Here is a 15,381-nt window from a genome sequence, read left to right as displayed (position 1 = left end):
GAAAAGCTGGAGGGTGCAGATGAAAGAGGCAAGGCGGGGTGCTATCTTCCAAAGAATGAGCCCCCTTTATCTTGACACTTGTATGATGGGCACAGAAGTGAGTGTTTGAGGTCCAGCTCATCTGGTCCAATTTGGACGACAGAACAGGGAAGGGGAAGGCCCTTGGAAGACTCAGTTCATGGTGCTTGGTGTGCCTGACGGAGGTGCCAGGTCTGGTTGACAGAGAGCAAGAGGACCCTGCAGTCCCCAGGCCCAGGTGGGGAAGCAGGACGCCACACTCGATGAGACACCCCCAGCCACTCTCCATGCTTGCACTGCTTGGAGACACGAATGCTGGGGCAGAGTCACAGAGTTACGGGGTCTTCCAGGAGGGGAAGGCAGGTGAGGAAGGCACCACAAGTGCCGGGAAATCTCACAGACACAGTCTCCTACCCAGGCCTAGGATGGCTGCTGCTCCCCAGGGCACATAGCTTGGAACATAGTGCCAGCATGGCAAGAAAGGCTGAGGTCCTCCAAGATGCCAGAATGAGAGGACGGAACATTGTGGGAATGGGACTGTGATGTGCGGGCAGAGGGCAGCTGTCCCTACCTGTGTCCTGAGTCTGGCTCTCCCCTTCACCCTGAGTGGGGCTACTGTCTCCTCCAACCAGACCCCATGGTGACCATCAAGCAAGGTCCCCCACTTCTGCTCTGCCTTCATCTACCTCCCCAGGTAGCCCAAGTGCCCCCATCTCAATGTGTAGGAGATTGATACCCCTCCCTGCACCCACCTGTGGTTTCCTCTGTCCCTGTAATCGAGCAGAGCTGAGTTCCTTAGCTAAGCTCCTAGGGCCCCAAGGTCCTGAGCCACCCCCTTCCTGCCCCAGTCTAAATCTGTGCTACAGCCTCCTCCCCTCATTGGCAGGTAACCCCAGAGGTACCTCCCATGCACCCCCTCCTGGACAGCCTGCTCCAGCCACACCCACCTGCTCACCCGCTTCCCCTCACGCTTTAGGATTTTGCTCAAGGGCCTCCCTGGGTTCCCCAGCTGCAGCCCCTGCCCCCATTGTGGGACCTGCCACCTTGGCTGGGCTGTCCCTGCAAGCGCTCCTGGAAGTACAGGGGACAGGGGAGGATCTGCAGGTGTCTGCTGAAGGAGATGGCATTATAGGGAGCACAGTGCTCTGTGCTGGGTAGGACTAGATGACCAGGATCCCGAAAGGAGCTGGTAGAGACTGGTTATTCCCAGGGAGCCAGTTTTTCAGATCTGATGAATTACTGCCCAGTGCTGGCAGTTTCATGGGAAGAAGCAGAAGACCAGACACAGATATACAGGAATCACACAGATTCCAGAAATCACAGACCCATGGCTCCAGCGGTATTTCAGAAGAGTTTACAAACTAAACACTAAAGAGACATCTTTTCAGCTTTTAGAAAGGGAGCAACATCATGTGCATGAAGGACTCATGCCCCTGGCATCAAATGCCTCTCTCTCACTTGCTAAAGAACGGTGCCCAAGTTGACAACGGGTGAAGGACTCGTGCCCCTGGCAGCAGCCTGTGTCCCCACCTGTGGCGCTTCACGTAGTCAGCCACATCATGCAGTCGGTTCGCAAGCTCCTTGATCTGGTTCACAGAAACTCCTTTAAGTTTGGTGATGACAGAAATCTGGGGGTCCAGGTCCCGCTCCTGGTAGCCTTTTTTGGTGAGGAGAGCCCACCTGCAGAGGAGGTGATGGGCAGTGTGGTGTGTCCCCAGCACGCAAGTGAGCAGGGGCAGAGCTGGGCCCTACGTGCTCAGCAATCTCCCCACACCTTCAATCCTCCCAGCCCAGCATCCAGGCCCCCACCTCCTCTCCAGGCTCAGTTCCCACCCCAAAGACCTGGAACAGGCCAGAAGCTCCACCATGAGTCAGAGACTCAGTACCCTCAGACAGAGAAGCCCACCCACCACCTTCACCAACCAACACCCCCACCCTTGCAGACCCAGCTCCCTCCTTAAAGACTGCTGAACCCTAGCTAAAAGTGGCGATCTCTTTGGGGGGGCCTTAGCATCTCAGCTCTCACAAATATCTGGGACTGCCTCCTGCCCCAGCAGGGCACCTCCTGGGTGAGAGGGAGTCAGGGGACGATCCTGGTCTGTGTCCAGAGGCCACCATAGAGTAGAGACAAGGTGCTAGTAACAGGCAGGTGGACACCCAGGACTCAAATACATAGTTGGTGCCTGCACTGCTTACCCCCTTTCCAACCTGCCCCTCCCAACCAGTCCAGCCCCCAACAAGCCAAACCCTCAACCCCCAGCCCAGCAAAACCAACCACACTGCCCTGGCCAGCTTGGCCAAGATCTCTTCTCTCTTACCCCACCACATAAGCCACAATCCTGAGCTGCAGCAGCCTCTGCAGGGCGCCCACCCGCCAATTCCTGGTTATCACATATTTCTCCGTCTTGTAATCCAGAAGCCCCCAGCCTGCTGCGGCCCCTGAGGAGCCCATGCTCGCGGTGCTCCTGCTGCACATGGGTCAGCACAGCAGGGGCAGCCCCGGCTGAGCGGGAGGCAACGCGGGCACTCAGGCGGGGCCAGGACAGCCACTGTTAAAGGGACACTTCACTTCCCCTTGGAAAGGATCCAGCCTCCAGCTCCCAGTCCCAAACCCCAGCTGCCCAGGATCCCCATCTTCTCCAGATTCACTCTGCCAGGCCCTGGACAGGAGCAGCCCACTCACTGCCCTCTGGCCTCACTTCCCTGAGGGGTGAGGAATGACAGTGTTATAAGGGCCAGAGAGGGCAGCCTGGGGGCAGCTAGAGCCCAGAAGAGGGGCCAAGGAAAGCTTCAGGAAGAAGCGACCTCTGGCTGACACTTGTAGATTCCCAAGTTCAAGAAGCCGACAAAACTGGGGAGGTACGTTTCTGGAGGAGGGAACCGCGTGTGCAAAGACCAGAGCATGAAAGAACTGAGGGCCCCAGGCAGTGTAACTCTAGCTCCGGAGAGGACGGTGACTCAGCTCTGTGAGGTTCCCCAGACCCTCCTGCACAGGCTCACACTCCCTAGCTCACAAGTGCGGACAGTAAAGCACAAGCTCTGGGCCAGGCGTGCTTCGCAGATCGTGAAAGAGGGTCAACGCTGGAAGCTCAAGGCGGCTGAGAGAGGAAACGTCCGCGAGGAGCCCAGCGTGGAGTCCGCGGCGCGTGCGCGCTCCCGTCCACCTTGGCGAGGAGCGGGCTCCGGTCGCGCGCGGGCCTTCAGCGGTTTTCGCCGCAGCAGACACACCGCGTTGCCCGGGCGACCGCCAAACGGAAGCGCGTCGCTATAGCCTGCGGCGCGCCAGTCGCTGTTCGCCACGTTCGATTGGTCAGTGCAAGTGGAGACTCCGCCCACATCCCCGGGCAGCGCTCGAGCTGCGGCGCCGCGCTGTGGGGATCTCAGAGCTCTGCACTGCGAAATGGGCGTAACCGTGAGGAGTCCCCGCGAGAAGTACGGGGAGAATGAAGAGTTGAAAGAGAAGGCGGGGGCGGCGACCAGACGTCTAGCAGAGGTCCCGCAGGCCGAGGAAGGTTCGGACACGATTTCGGACTCCGACCTGGAGACTGAAGGTGCCCCGGTAGGGGGACCAGACCTGTCTCCTCACCTTGGGGGCTTCTCCAGCAGGAGTGGAGGGAGGCGGGCAGGGGAGCCCTGTCCAGCAGGGAGCCCACCCCTTTGTGGGGCGTCTTCATGGTAGTCCCCGCAGCCCTGTGTCCTGCACGCAGTGCTCTTGGGGCATCAGGTGTTCGACCATTAGAATTTGCTTCCGAGGTGAAGTTAAGGCCGAGCGCGGTGGCTCACGCCTGTAATCCCAGCACTCTGGCAGGCCGAGGCGGGTGGATTGCTTGAGCTCAGGACTTCAAAGCTAGCCTGAGCAAGAGCCAGACCCTTCACTAAAAATAGAAAAACATACCTCGAAATCATGGCGGGAATCTGTGGTCCCAGCTACTTGGGAGGCTTGAAGCAAGAGGATCTCGTGAGCCCAAGAGTTTGAGGTTCCTGTTAGCTCTGACGCTACAACACTCTACAGAGGGAGACAAAGTGAGACTCTGTCTCAGAAAAAAGAAAGGAAGGAGACAGAGACAAAGAAAGAAGGAAAGGAAAGGAAAGAAAGGAAGTGGGATCAGAGCTGGGCCTTCCCAACGTATTAAGACAGTGGATGTATAGAATTTAGAATTCTTTCAGTTTTTTTCCTCTATAAAGTGTTCGTAAAACCATTTGTGGTCTGCAGTTCAGAGTCAAAGACACAGCAGGCACTCTGGTGTCAGACAGGCTGGGTCTTAGTTCTCTGCTAGGATTAGCTGGGAGTAGCTGTGTGCCTTTGAAGAGAGGATTTGCTGTCTTTGAGCTTCTGGGTCCTCCCCTGCAATATGGGGGCAATAGTCCCAACTAACACAGGAAGAAATGCCTCTTGAGAGGGGTAACACAGACCAGGTGGTGGTAGAGGGTCGGAGAGGAGGCAGGGGCTGGCTTGTGAAGGAGTCAACATTCGTCCTGAATCCTTCCAGGCCCCGATGTCTGTGGAGAACCGGGCAGGGACACCCTCTACCTGAGGTCTTGCCAAGCCCATGATGTTGTCCTATCTCCTGCTTTCTGCACCAAGGGAGTGCCCCGGAGCTGAACCTGCGGTACCGTGGCCTGGGGCCCCAGGTACCACTGCAGGGACACTGAGGCCAGGCTTAGAGGGGGAGTACCCCGCCCTGAGACCACCTCCTCAGCCTTCCCCTGTGGCCAGTGTGTCCCATCCCCACATCAGAGCTGGAGGAGGTGAGACCTGGATACAACCTAGAAGGGAGTGTCCTAGTAAGGGAAGGGGAGGGGTTTCCAGTTAGAGGACAGAATGGGCTGGGCCCTGGGAGCACGAGACAGGACAGTGGCCTGCTGTGGCCTGCTCCATCCCAGGGGGTCCGGGCTCTGGCTTCCTCATTGGCTTCCAATCCCCATGTCAAGCGGCTGGACCTTGGGGACCATGGGCTCTGTGGAGCTGCAGCAGAGGCCCTGGCGGTTGCCCTGAGCAAGAGCAGCAGCATCTGTGGTGGGTGCTGAGCCTGGGGCAGGTGGGGAGGCTTGAGTCCTCCTTTTCCTTTTCTCACCTGGGGCCTGCTGACCTGGCTGCGGAATGGGGCGGGGCCTCATCACTGGGCGGGGCACATGGGGGTGGAGCTAGACGCTCTGCTGTACCCCAAGCTGGATGCTACTCCCTAACCCAACCTAAGCTGCTGCTACAGCTCTCCCTTGCCGGCACCCCAACCCCAGCACATGGTAGACTCCAAATGCCTGAATGCAGGTTGGGCAGTCTTTCCACACAGAGAGGAGGGGGCTGGGCAGCGAGGGGGAGGAGGAGGTGATTGTTCACTGGAGATCTTAGATCCAAATGGCAGCTCTGCCACCCAAGAGTGGGGCAATCTGAACAAGCAGCCCAACCTCACTGACCTACTTCCAATGTGTGACATGGCCCCAACAGTACCTCTTAGCACTTGGGGTTGTAGTGGGCATTAAATGAACTTGGGCACATGAGGTAGTCAGTCCCACGTAAGTGCTCCACGTACCGCCACCTGGGCTATTACTGCCAGTCCCTGTGATGGGACAGTGAGAGCTTCTGCGGCAGGTTGTATCACTGCCAGATGGCTGGCCCTCCACCACAGCATTCCCTGCTGTGCCCAAAACACCTTTTGAGAGAGAAATGGGTAGACACACAGGGAGAGGGAAATCAGGGGCCAGAGGGGACCCAGACATTGTGTGGCAGGGTCACGCAACCCCAGGACAGTGTGACTACAAAGCCCCCTCCCCTGCCTTGGGCCTGGAGGTTTGGGGGATGGAGGAAGGGGAGGGTGGTGTCTGGTTTTGGATCCCCCTGACTGAGGAATGGTGCTGGCACCCAGATGTGGACCTGTCAGAGAACCAGCTGGGAGCAGCAGGCGCCCAGGCCCTCTGTGCCACCCTTGCAGGGTACCCAGCTGTGCAGAAGATTCAACTGTCAGGGAACAGGCTGGAGGAGCAGGCGGCCCAGCATCTTGCTGAACTCCTGCTGGCCCACACAGGCCTGAGATCCCTGGACCTGAGCTATAACCAACTGAATGACGAAGCAGGTAACACCCACCCAGGGCCCTCATGGAAATCAAAAGCTCATCTTCCTCGGACAGGGGTGGGTGGGGGTCAGTGGGATAGTGCTGAGTGCTCACGAAAGAGCATCCATGCTCTGCTCCTCCCCACATCCCACCTTGGTCACTCCTCCTGTCTCCAGCCCCACAGAACTCTCAGTTCTTTACACAGATATCTCACTGACCATTGCTGTATGCCCTGGGCACTGATTTAGCTACTCGGGAATCCAGATTTGAACAGAACAAGATCCCTGACCTCAAGGAACACATGTTAACAAGATCATTCTCAATAATTGTTGGTGCTACAGAAGAAACAAATGAGGGTTGGGTGTGGTGACCTGTAATTCCACCATTTGGAGAGGCCAAGGTGGGTGGATCACGTGCAGTCAGGAGTTCAAGACCAGCCTAAGCAAGATCGATAAACGTCTCTACAAAAGAATAGGAAAATTATCCAGGTGTGATATCAGGCACCTGTATTCCCAGACTCGGGAGGCTGAGGCAGGAGGATCTCTTGAGCCCAGGAGTTTGAGATTTCAGTGAGCTATGATGATGCCACTGCATTCTAGCCCAGGTGACAGAGCAAGACTCTGTCTCTAAAAGAGAAAAATAATGATAATACAAGCCTCTAGAGAAGAATGGGGACTCCCTGCTTTACAGGGAGGCCTGTAAAGGGCCTCTTTACAGGGGAAGCCTCTCGGAAAAGGTGACATTGAAGTGGAAATGTGGAGGCCAGACCAGAGGGACAGCATTTCACGCAGAGGGGCAGTGAGCTAGCAGGCCTGTTGCTCAGACTGACGGACATCAGTATGACTAGACTAGTGAGCCCAGGGACAGTGGCCACGCTGTGGGGTGGAGAGGCTGGAGGGAGCCACAGTGCTGCAAATCATGGTAAAAAGATACAAAGATTTTCTTCTAAGTGCTGTAGAAGACCTGGTGGGATTCCTTAAGCTCATCACTCTTGTGCCCCAGGGCCTTTGCACCAGCTGTCTTTCTCAGGAATATGCACTCCTACCTGCCCTCCCGAAATGTTGCAATCAAGAATATGAATCACCTGGGATCCTGAGATAGGAATACAAATTCCTGCGTTCTGAACCTGTTGAACCAAATTCTTGGGGGTATGCCCATGCATCTGCACTGTAATAGTCACCCCAAGAGACCTGCCTGATCTGAAAACTTTCAGAATATCTGTTCTGTGTCAAGCGGCTTGGAGTAGGGCAGCAACAGCCTGTAAGAACTGGCCCTGGACCTTAACTGAGGGCAGTTAAAATTATTGTGAGAAGTCAATGAAATTAGAAAACCCATTTCAGGCTTTGACAGACTAAGTATAGGCATCTCTCCGGACCTGCACATTCGGAGGGCAAGGGCCAGAGAGGCAGCCAGGACAGAGGGGCTGGAAGCTAAGGCCCTGTGCACAGTGTACATGAGGGGGGCAGGTGATCACTGGGCCTGATGATGGTTAGCAGACCCTTCCCTGTCTGTAAGGGTCCTATATAACCATACCCACCTTCCCCCACTGTGCACCAAGCATGCATCTCTCCTGCTCACTGTCACAGGTACCAGGGGCCTATGCAGCACCTTTCTGGTTCTTCCCTGGCACCTCTGCTCTCCTGCACTGTGTTGAGCGCTCTGCACCTGGGGCCTTTAAGCACTGAGGCTGAGGCCCCCTGCCCTTCCCCGCCATCAGATATGGTCCCCTGGCTTTGCTCCTTGATGTTCTAGGGCCAGGGGTCCTCAAACTTTTTAAACGGGCCCAGTTCATTGTCCCTCAGACTGTTGGAGGGCCAGACTACAGTTAAAAAACAAAAACTATGAACAAATTCCTATGCACACTGCACATATCTTATTTTGAAGTAAAAAAACAAAACAGGAACAAATACAATCACACCACCTCATGTGGCCTGCGGTTTAAGGACCTCTGTGACTAGGCAAACATCTTTCTCAAAGTCTTAGACATCTTATACAATGGCTTTGGAGATCCTGGAGCCTCTGCAGTGGGTGAGGCCAAGGCCAACAAGGTGTTGGAGGAACTAAACATGAGGTAAGGAGATGGGGGTGTCACCTTAAAGAGACCATCCCAGAACACCCAGCTCCGTCCCTCTCACTCAAATTCATCATTTATACATTGGGATTTACAGTTCCTTCAGTACAAGTAGGTGGCTGGGAATGCAAACACGTTCGTTCATTCCAGGGGCCAGTGGGGTAGACGCCCCATGAGAGCTTCCCTCCCTCTCCAAAAGGGAGCCTAGTCTGGATGGGCAAGGCAGAGCACTGACAGGTGGGCCCCTGTGATACCTTACTCAGCACGTGGCTGCTGTGGGAGGGGCTCCTCCAGGTTCTGGGCAGTCGGCTCTGCACATCTCCGTGGAAGGTAGCACAGAGTACGTGTTCTTTTGTCGTAGCAATAACCAAATCTCTGCCACGGGAGGCCTGGGCCTGGGCCTCAGAGTCAACCAGGCACTGAGGATTCTTATTGTGAGTGCTAGCCTGGAGAGCACAGACCTCCCAGTGCCTGTCCACAGTGGTTACACACAGGCTCCAAAGCCCAGACCTGGGTCTCCGGGAGGGGGCCTCCTGGCTTTCTCTTATGACCACTTACTCCTGGTGCCATTCCCTCCCATCCCTGTCCTGACCCTTCTGCTCCCCCATACTGCTTGCTGCCCTTCCTCTGCCAGGACACCCTGTTCTGTGTCACCTGCATCTTCCCCCCTGCCCTTCCTCTTGCCTTGCTGGACCCCAGGGTCAGTCAGGGGTAGTGCTGGTCTCTGCCCAGACCTATGTGTGCCCAGCAGGGTTCCCTTCTTCCAGACTTGCAGGTGGGGAGGGAGAGCTGAGCAAGACTGAGAGCTAAAGATAAAAAAGGGAGGGAGCGGCTGCCGCCGCCTTCGGAACACGGAGTCCTGCCGCGGCAGCCGCTCGGATCTCTCCCGTGAACGCGGAACGAGGAGGGCACTGGGGTAGGCGAGCGGGCCGGGAGCCGGAGCGGACGAGGAGGCGGCAGCAGCGGCGCGGCGGACCCGGGGAGACGCGCTCAACGCTCCGGAAAACTTAGGCGCGCACTCGCGACACTGCGCCCGCGGCTGGAGCGATGAATATGGTCGGCCCTGGACGAGGTTCTACTCCAACAGCTGCTGCCATGTCCGTACTGGCACCATCCTGCCTGGCGTTTGGTACCTGATTTTATTGAGCGCCCTGGCTGAGCCAGACCAGCGTCACTTTTCAAGTTCTGAACTGGGAGGTGACTTTGAGTTCATGGATGATGCCAACATGTGCGTCACTATTGCTATTTCTTTTCTCATGATTGTGATATGTGCAATGGCTACTTATGGAGCATATAAGCAACGCGCTGCCTGGATCATCCCGTTCTTCTGTTACCAGATCTTCGACTTTGCCCTGAACGCCTTGGTTGCAGTCACTGTGCGCGTCTATCCAAACTCCATTCAGCAGTACATACGGCAGCTGCCTCCTAATTTTCCCTACAAAGATGATATCATGTCCGTGAACCCTACCTGTTTGGTCCTTATTATTCTTCTGTTCATTAGCATTATCTTGACTTTTAAGGGTTACTTGATTAGCTGTGTTCGGAACTGCTACCGATACATCAATGGCAGGAACTCCTCTGACGTCCTGGTTTGTCACCAGCAATGACACTTCGCTGCTGTTACCCCCCTACGAAGATGCTGCTGTGACGGGCCCTGCAAAAGGTGCCACCACCACGTTATGTGTCCGCCTGAGCCTGAGAGTGGGGTGGGGCAGAGAGCAGCAGCTTCACTTTTCATATATCTGAGCAATAGTTCTATTATTTCACTCTTGAGATGAGCTCTCTGAGTTTGTTGCTGAAATGCTACATTGTAAAATTTAGATGTTAATTTGAAACCTTGTCTGGTTTTAAACATGTGCTTTAGCTGAAACACTGTGGTAGATTAGCTGTAGAATTCTTCTTGTCAGGGTGGGATTGTAACTGGCTTCACTAGTCTTCCCCAGGCAATGAACCCTCCCCAGGGTCAAGGGGATTTTGAGTCAGAGAAGTCTGCCTTTGTACCTGCTGGGCCCCAACTTGGACAGTGAGTCCTATTTTTTCTCTCTGTTCCTCTGTTATCTTTTGAAAATGGAAAATAACATTAGACAATGCTTTTCATAAACCATTCCAGTTTAAGAACAAGCCCTTACGAAAACAGGAATGTTAATTGTGTAATCATTGCTCTAATTAAGCTAATAAGTCCTCCTATACATAGTATATGTTATAAGAATTTCCTTAACATCCTTTATGACTTAAATTCCATGATGGTTTGAATTTGCCAGTCAAGGATTCTCTCTGGGCTGAATTAAGATTGTTGGGCATTACCAGGCAGTGAGAATGTAACTGTCTGCAACTGTTCTTGGACATCCTGTGCCTGGCCATGGGGCCGCGTGTCCTATCTGTGTTAGGGGGTGACGCTGACTTGTTTGGCACTGTGGGCATCTGGGGCTCCTTCTCTCCTGGTTCCCTTCCCCACCCAGGGCCCCTTTTACTCCCTGTTCTGCCCAATTCAAAGAGGACATCCAACTTACTTTATCAAGTAGAGCTGGGATATGTTGGACAGACATTTGCTGAAAATGGAAGATTTTCTTCTTTTCCTGCAAAAGGTACATCCTACTGCTTTGAACTCCCAAGTATGCCTAGTCACCTTTTAAAATGTGTGAAACATAGCCAGGCATTGTGTCGGGCTCCTGTGACACCACGGCACTCTACTGAGGGTGACATAGTGAGACTGGGTCTCAAAAAAACAAATAAACAAAAAAAAAAAACGTGTGAAACAGCCTTCAGAAAAAGGAGTGTTGTTGCTTTCCTTGTATGCTCTTACTTGACTACCTGAATTGCAGGGATTTTTATGTATTCGTATGTTCAGAAGTCAGCAGCTGTCTTGTTGGTTCACTAGTGAATGTGCTATACACGAAACATTTGGCAATTAAAGGGAGATGTGCCCACATCCAAAAAAAAAAAAAGGGATGGAGCCAGGCCAGGGTGGAGTGGGTCCCAGGGAACACTGTGACCTCAGCATGTGCTGGGGGTACTATTGCAGCTCTGGAGGAGGCCTCTGGCTCTGCCTGGCTCTCAGCTCTCCGCCCCCAGCCTTCCCCAGGCTCCTGCCATAGCTCTCACACCCCCAGACCCTACCCCTGCTGGAAGCCCACCTCTCTCTGTGGGCTGCCTCTTGGTGGGGGGCTTCTTCTCCCCAAGTCGGAGGTGGGGCTTAGAGCTCACCCTACCCTTCCCTTTCCCAGGGCACTCTGGGTACTGGGTCTTTTTTCTTCTCACTTCTCCACTTGGGCTCTAGTAACCTGCTAGTTTCCTGGTTCTGGTCCTTTCTTCCCACCTGCTACCCAGAGATCGTTCTAAACCAGAGACATGCCTGCTGCACTCCCTGCTTGGGGTTTGATCCCCTCAGTGTAAAACCTAGCTTCTCAGTGTGTCATCCACAGCATGTCACGGGATCTGGGCTCTGCCAGCCCCCCTCTTCCAAGTTCATTGCTCTCACCCCAAGCTGCTTGAAATTATGCACACACATGCGCTCGCAAGCATACTCCACACACACACACACACACACAAGATAGCAATTTTAACCTCTTGCTTCTGCTTTTCTTCCTGAATTGCTCAACCTACTTCTCAAGCTTGATTCAGAATAAATCTAACAGTGATTTCTCTCAGTTCTAGTGTCTGGTTTTTGTTTGTTTGTTTTGGGGGGTGGTTGTTTTTAAGAGATGGAGTCTTGCTCTGTTACCCAGGCTTGAGTGTTGTGGCGCCAACACAGCTCATTGCACCCTTGACTCCTGCGTTGAAGGGATCCTCCCATTTTGGCCTCCCAAGTAGCTGGGACTATAGTTCCTGGCACCATGCCCAGCCTGTCTTTGTTCTACATCTAATAAACAGGTTTCTAATCAGTACCTGTCTATGCAATGTTTAACAACTCCTAGTTATACATTCAAGAAGGCAGCTTGAGTTTACAGACCTAGGTTTTATTATTACCCATGTGGCTGACGACTGCTATTGTGGGCCACTGTTAAGTTTTCTTAATTTTCCTTTTCCTGACACCTCCCAGGTGGACTTGGTACACACTCTGTCATTGCACTTACATGAATCACACTGCGCCTTCTCTTTTGTTTTGTTTTTGAGACAGAGCCTCAAGCTGTCGCCGTGGGTAGGGTGCAGTGGCATCACAGCTCATAGCAACTCCTGGGCTCATGTGAGTCTCCTGCCTCCATGTCCCAAGGAGCTCGGACCACAGGTGCCCGCCACAACGCCCAGCTATTTTTTGGTTGCAGCCATCATTGTGGTTTGGCAGGCCCGGTCTGGATTTGAATCCACCAGCTCAGGTGTATACGGCTGGCACCCTAGCCACTTGAGCCATAGGCACTGAGCCTGTTTTGTTTTGTTTTTGGAGACAGAGTCTCACTTGTTGCTCTGGGTAGGGTGTGGTGGGGTCATAGCTCATAGCAACCTCAAACTCCTGCCACTCAAGTACCTGGTACAGGCACCTGCCACAACACTTGCTAGTTCTTCCATTTATTTTTTAGTAGAGACAGGGTCTCACTCTTGCTCAGGTTGTTCTCAAACTCCTGAGCTCAAGGGATCCACCCGCCTCGGCCTCCCAGAGTGTTAGGATTGCAGATGTGAGCCCCCACACCCACCTCACAATGTGTTTTCCCTGCCCTCCCCACAGCAGGCAAGCTCTCTAAGGACAGGGCTGTGACTGCTGTGCCTCTATCAGTCAGCATCCTCCCCAGCCCTCGCTCCCAGCAGCCTCACCCAGGGCATTCTGTCCAGCAGGGACACCTTCTGGGCTCCTAGCCCACCCTCAGAGATGAGGAGTCCCTTCTCCTGGCTCACACTTTCCTCTGGCCCCCTGGGCCGAGCTCCTCTCAGGTTTGCATGTGTGTGCTTCGCAGGTGTCCAGGAATCCCATGGGAAGCGAAGGCTGCTTTGGTCTTCTCAGGTCCGTGCGGGACAATCCAGCACCTGCACTGGAACTACTGGATTTCTCCGTAAGAGCTTTTCATAAACCTCATCTCTGATCCTCCCAGCAGTCCTGTGATGGATCATGATCTCCATTTTAGAAGAAGAGGGGGCAGGGGTCAGAGAAATAAAGTGCCCTGCCCAGATACACCATGTGGCACAGGACTGAACACAGGTAAAGGCCTCTCCTATTCCGCTCCCTCTGGACGGTAGTTCTGCCCTGGTCTCACCTTAGTCCCTGCCTGGGTTCTTCTTTGGCTGATAGAGAACAGGTAGGGCTTAGGGGCGTGATGCACACTGTTCACTAATGTTCAGATTTGCAGGTTCTCTGTGTCCAAGGCTGCCCTTCTCTCCTCACATCCCTGGTGCTGCCTGCAGGGGCACTGTGGTCCCATAAGATGCAGTGGAGTGGATGTGAGGGAGATTAGGGCCCTGTTCACTCAATTTTACTTTGTAATACAGAGAAATTCACTCTTACATAGTCATTCATTACAGAGTTCCAAAGTTAGAATTATTAAAAGAAATGTCCTGGCTCAGCACCCATAGCTCAGTGGTTAGGGAGCCAGCCACATACACCAGGGCTGGCAGGTGGGAACCCTGCCCAGGTCTGCCAAACAACGATAACTGCAACAACAACAAAAAAAAATAGCCAGGTGTTAATGGCAGGCGCCTGTAGTCCCAGCTACTTGGGAGGCTGAGGCAAGAGAATCGCTTAAGCCCAAGAGTTTGATGTTGCTGTAGCTGTGATACAATGGCACTCTACCAAGCGTGACACAGTGAGATGATGTCTCAAAAAAAAAAGTCCAGGTGGCACCTGTGGCTCAAAGGGGTAGGGCGCCAGCCCCATATGCCAGAGGTGGTGGGTTCAAACCCAGCCCTGGCCAAAAACTGCAAAAAAAAGAAGTCCAATTACAAATCAGTGCTTATTCTAACCCCAATTTCAACCTAGACTTGAGTCAAAGCCTTTTCAGAAATGTATACATACAGAGCCAGTCCTAAGGTTTGGGAAAATGGATGTTAAATGTCCTTACTGCACTGTTGTGCCATCATAGCTCACTGCAACTTTCAATTCCGGGGCTCAAGCAATCCTCCTGCCTCAGCCTCCCAAGTAGTTGAGACTGCAGGCACACACCACCACACCCAGCTAATTTTTAATTTTATGGTAGAGACAGGGTGTCGCTATGTTGCCAAGGCTAGTCTTTGAACTCCCAGCCTGAAGTGATCCTCCTGCCTTGGTCTCCCAAAGTGCTGGGATTACAGGCATGAAACCACTGTGCCTGGACCCCTTCTCTATGTTAATAGTTTGGAGAGTCTGTCATCCACAGGAGAGAAGGCACCCAGATGAGTTTTTCTGAGACCTGTGTGTGTGTGTGTGTGTGAAGTAAAAATAGTCAAGTTCTCAGAACATAATAATGTACTGCCTTGTAATGGATTTCTCCCCAGGATATCCAGGTGAACGCAGAGTTTGATGACCTTGTTAGCTCAGTGAAGGTGATTCTTCCAGAACTTTGCATAAAGACTGGTGCTCCTAGAGCAGGGTATGAAAAAGAGTTGGGGCCAGTCTTCAGACTGTCCCTACCAGCACCAGCCTCTAAATGACTTTGGAGTGTAGCTTCTCATTTCCTGCTGCCAGCCACTTCAACTTGTACATTGAGCACTCTTTGACTCATGATGCTTTGTGACCACTTGTGTCTGTGCTGAGTCCCTCGTCAGCTGGGTGCTAAGTCCTATGGAGCTCGCCTTCATGATGACTCAGACACCTGCACTTCCTGTCCCTCTGTGCCTGCACCAATCCAGGTCTTCATCTGTTCTCATTCATTCATGTAACACAAGCCCTGACTGCACGCTGCACATGGAGCTGGGCACAGGGTTAAAGATACCCAAACAAGTCCCTGCCCTCCAGAGGTTCATATTCTGGTGACCTTGGGAGACTATTAAAATATGAAGAGATGTACAACTGGCATCCCCAAACTACTCATCAAAAGCAAACTGCTGGGTGGCGCCTGTGGCTCAAAGGAGTAGGGCACCAGCCCCATATGCCAGAGGTGGCAGGTTCATACCCAGCCCTGGCCAAAAACTGCAAAAAAAAACAGCAAACTGCTACAACCTATTTCAAAGGTGTATTATCATTACACACCAAGGGCCTTAAAACTCCCTTGTCCTCTGATCTGATTATTCCAGTAATCTACTCTGCAGAAATAACCAGGGATGTATAAGAAGATTCATGTTTACCAAAATGCTGCTTATGATAATGAAAATTTGAAATAGCCAAATACCAGGGGATCCGTT

The 15,381-nt window shown here is 53.3% G+C and overlaps 2 pseudogenes; both read left to right on the top strand.

Moving 5' to 3' along the window:
• Positions 1-3,330: 3,330 nt before the first annotated feature.
• LOC128584433 (leucine-rich repeat-containing protein 74B-like) lies at positions 3,331-14,691 on the top strand (annotated as a pseudogene).
• LOC128583431 (lysosomal-associated transmembrane protein 4B-like) lies at positions 8,876-9,832 on the top strand (annotated as a pseudogene).
• Positions 14,692-15,381: the final 690 nt, after the last annotated feature.

The sequence above is a fragment of the Nycticebus coucang genome, chromosome 4, assembly GCF_027406575.1.
Source record: "Nycticebus coucang isolate mNycCou1 chromosome 4, mNycCou1.pri, whole genome shotgun sequence".
In the NCBI taxonomy this organism is placed as follows: Eukaryota; Metazoa; Chordata; class Mammalia; order Primates; family Lorisidae; genus Nycticebus; species Nycticebus coucang.
Note: the sequence above shows the minus strand (reverse complement) of the source record. Positions and strands in the feature narration are given on the sequence as shown.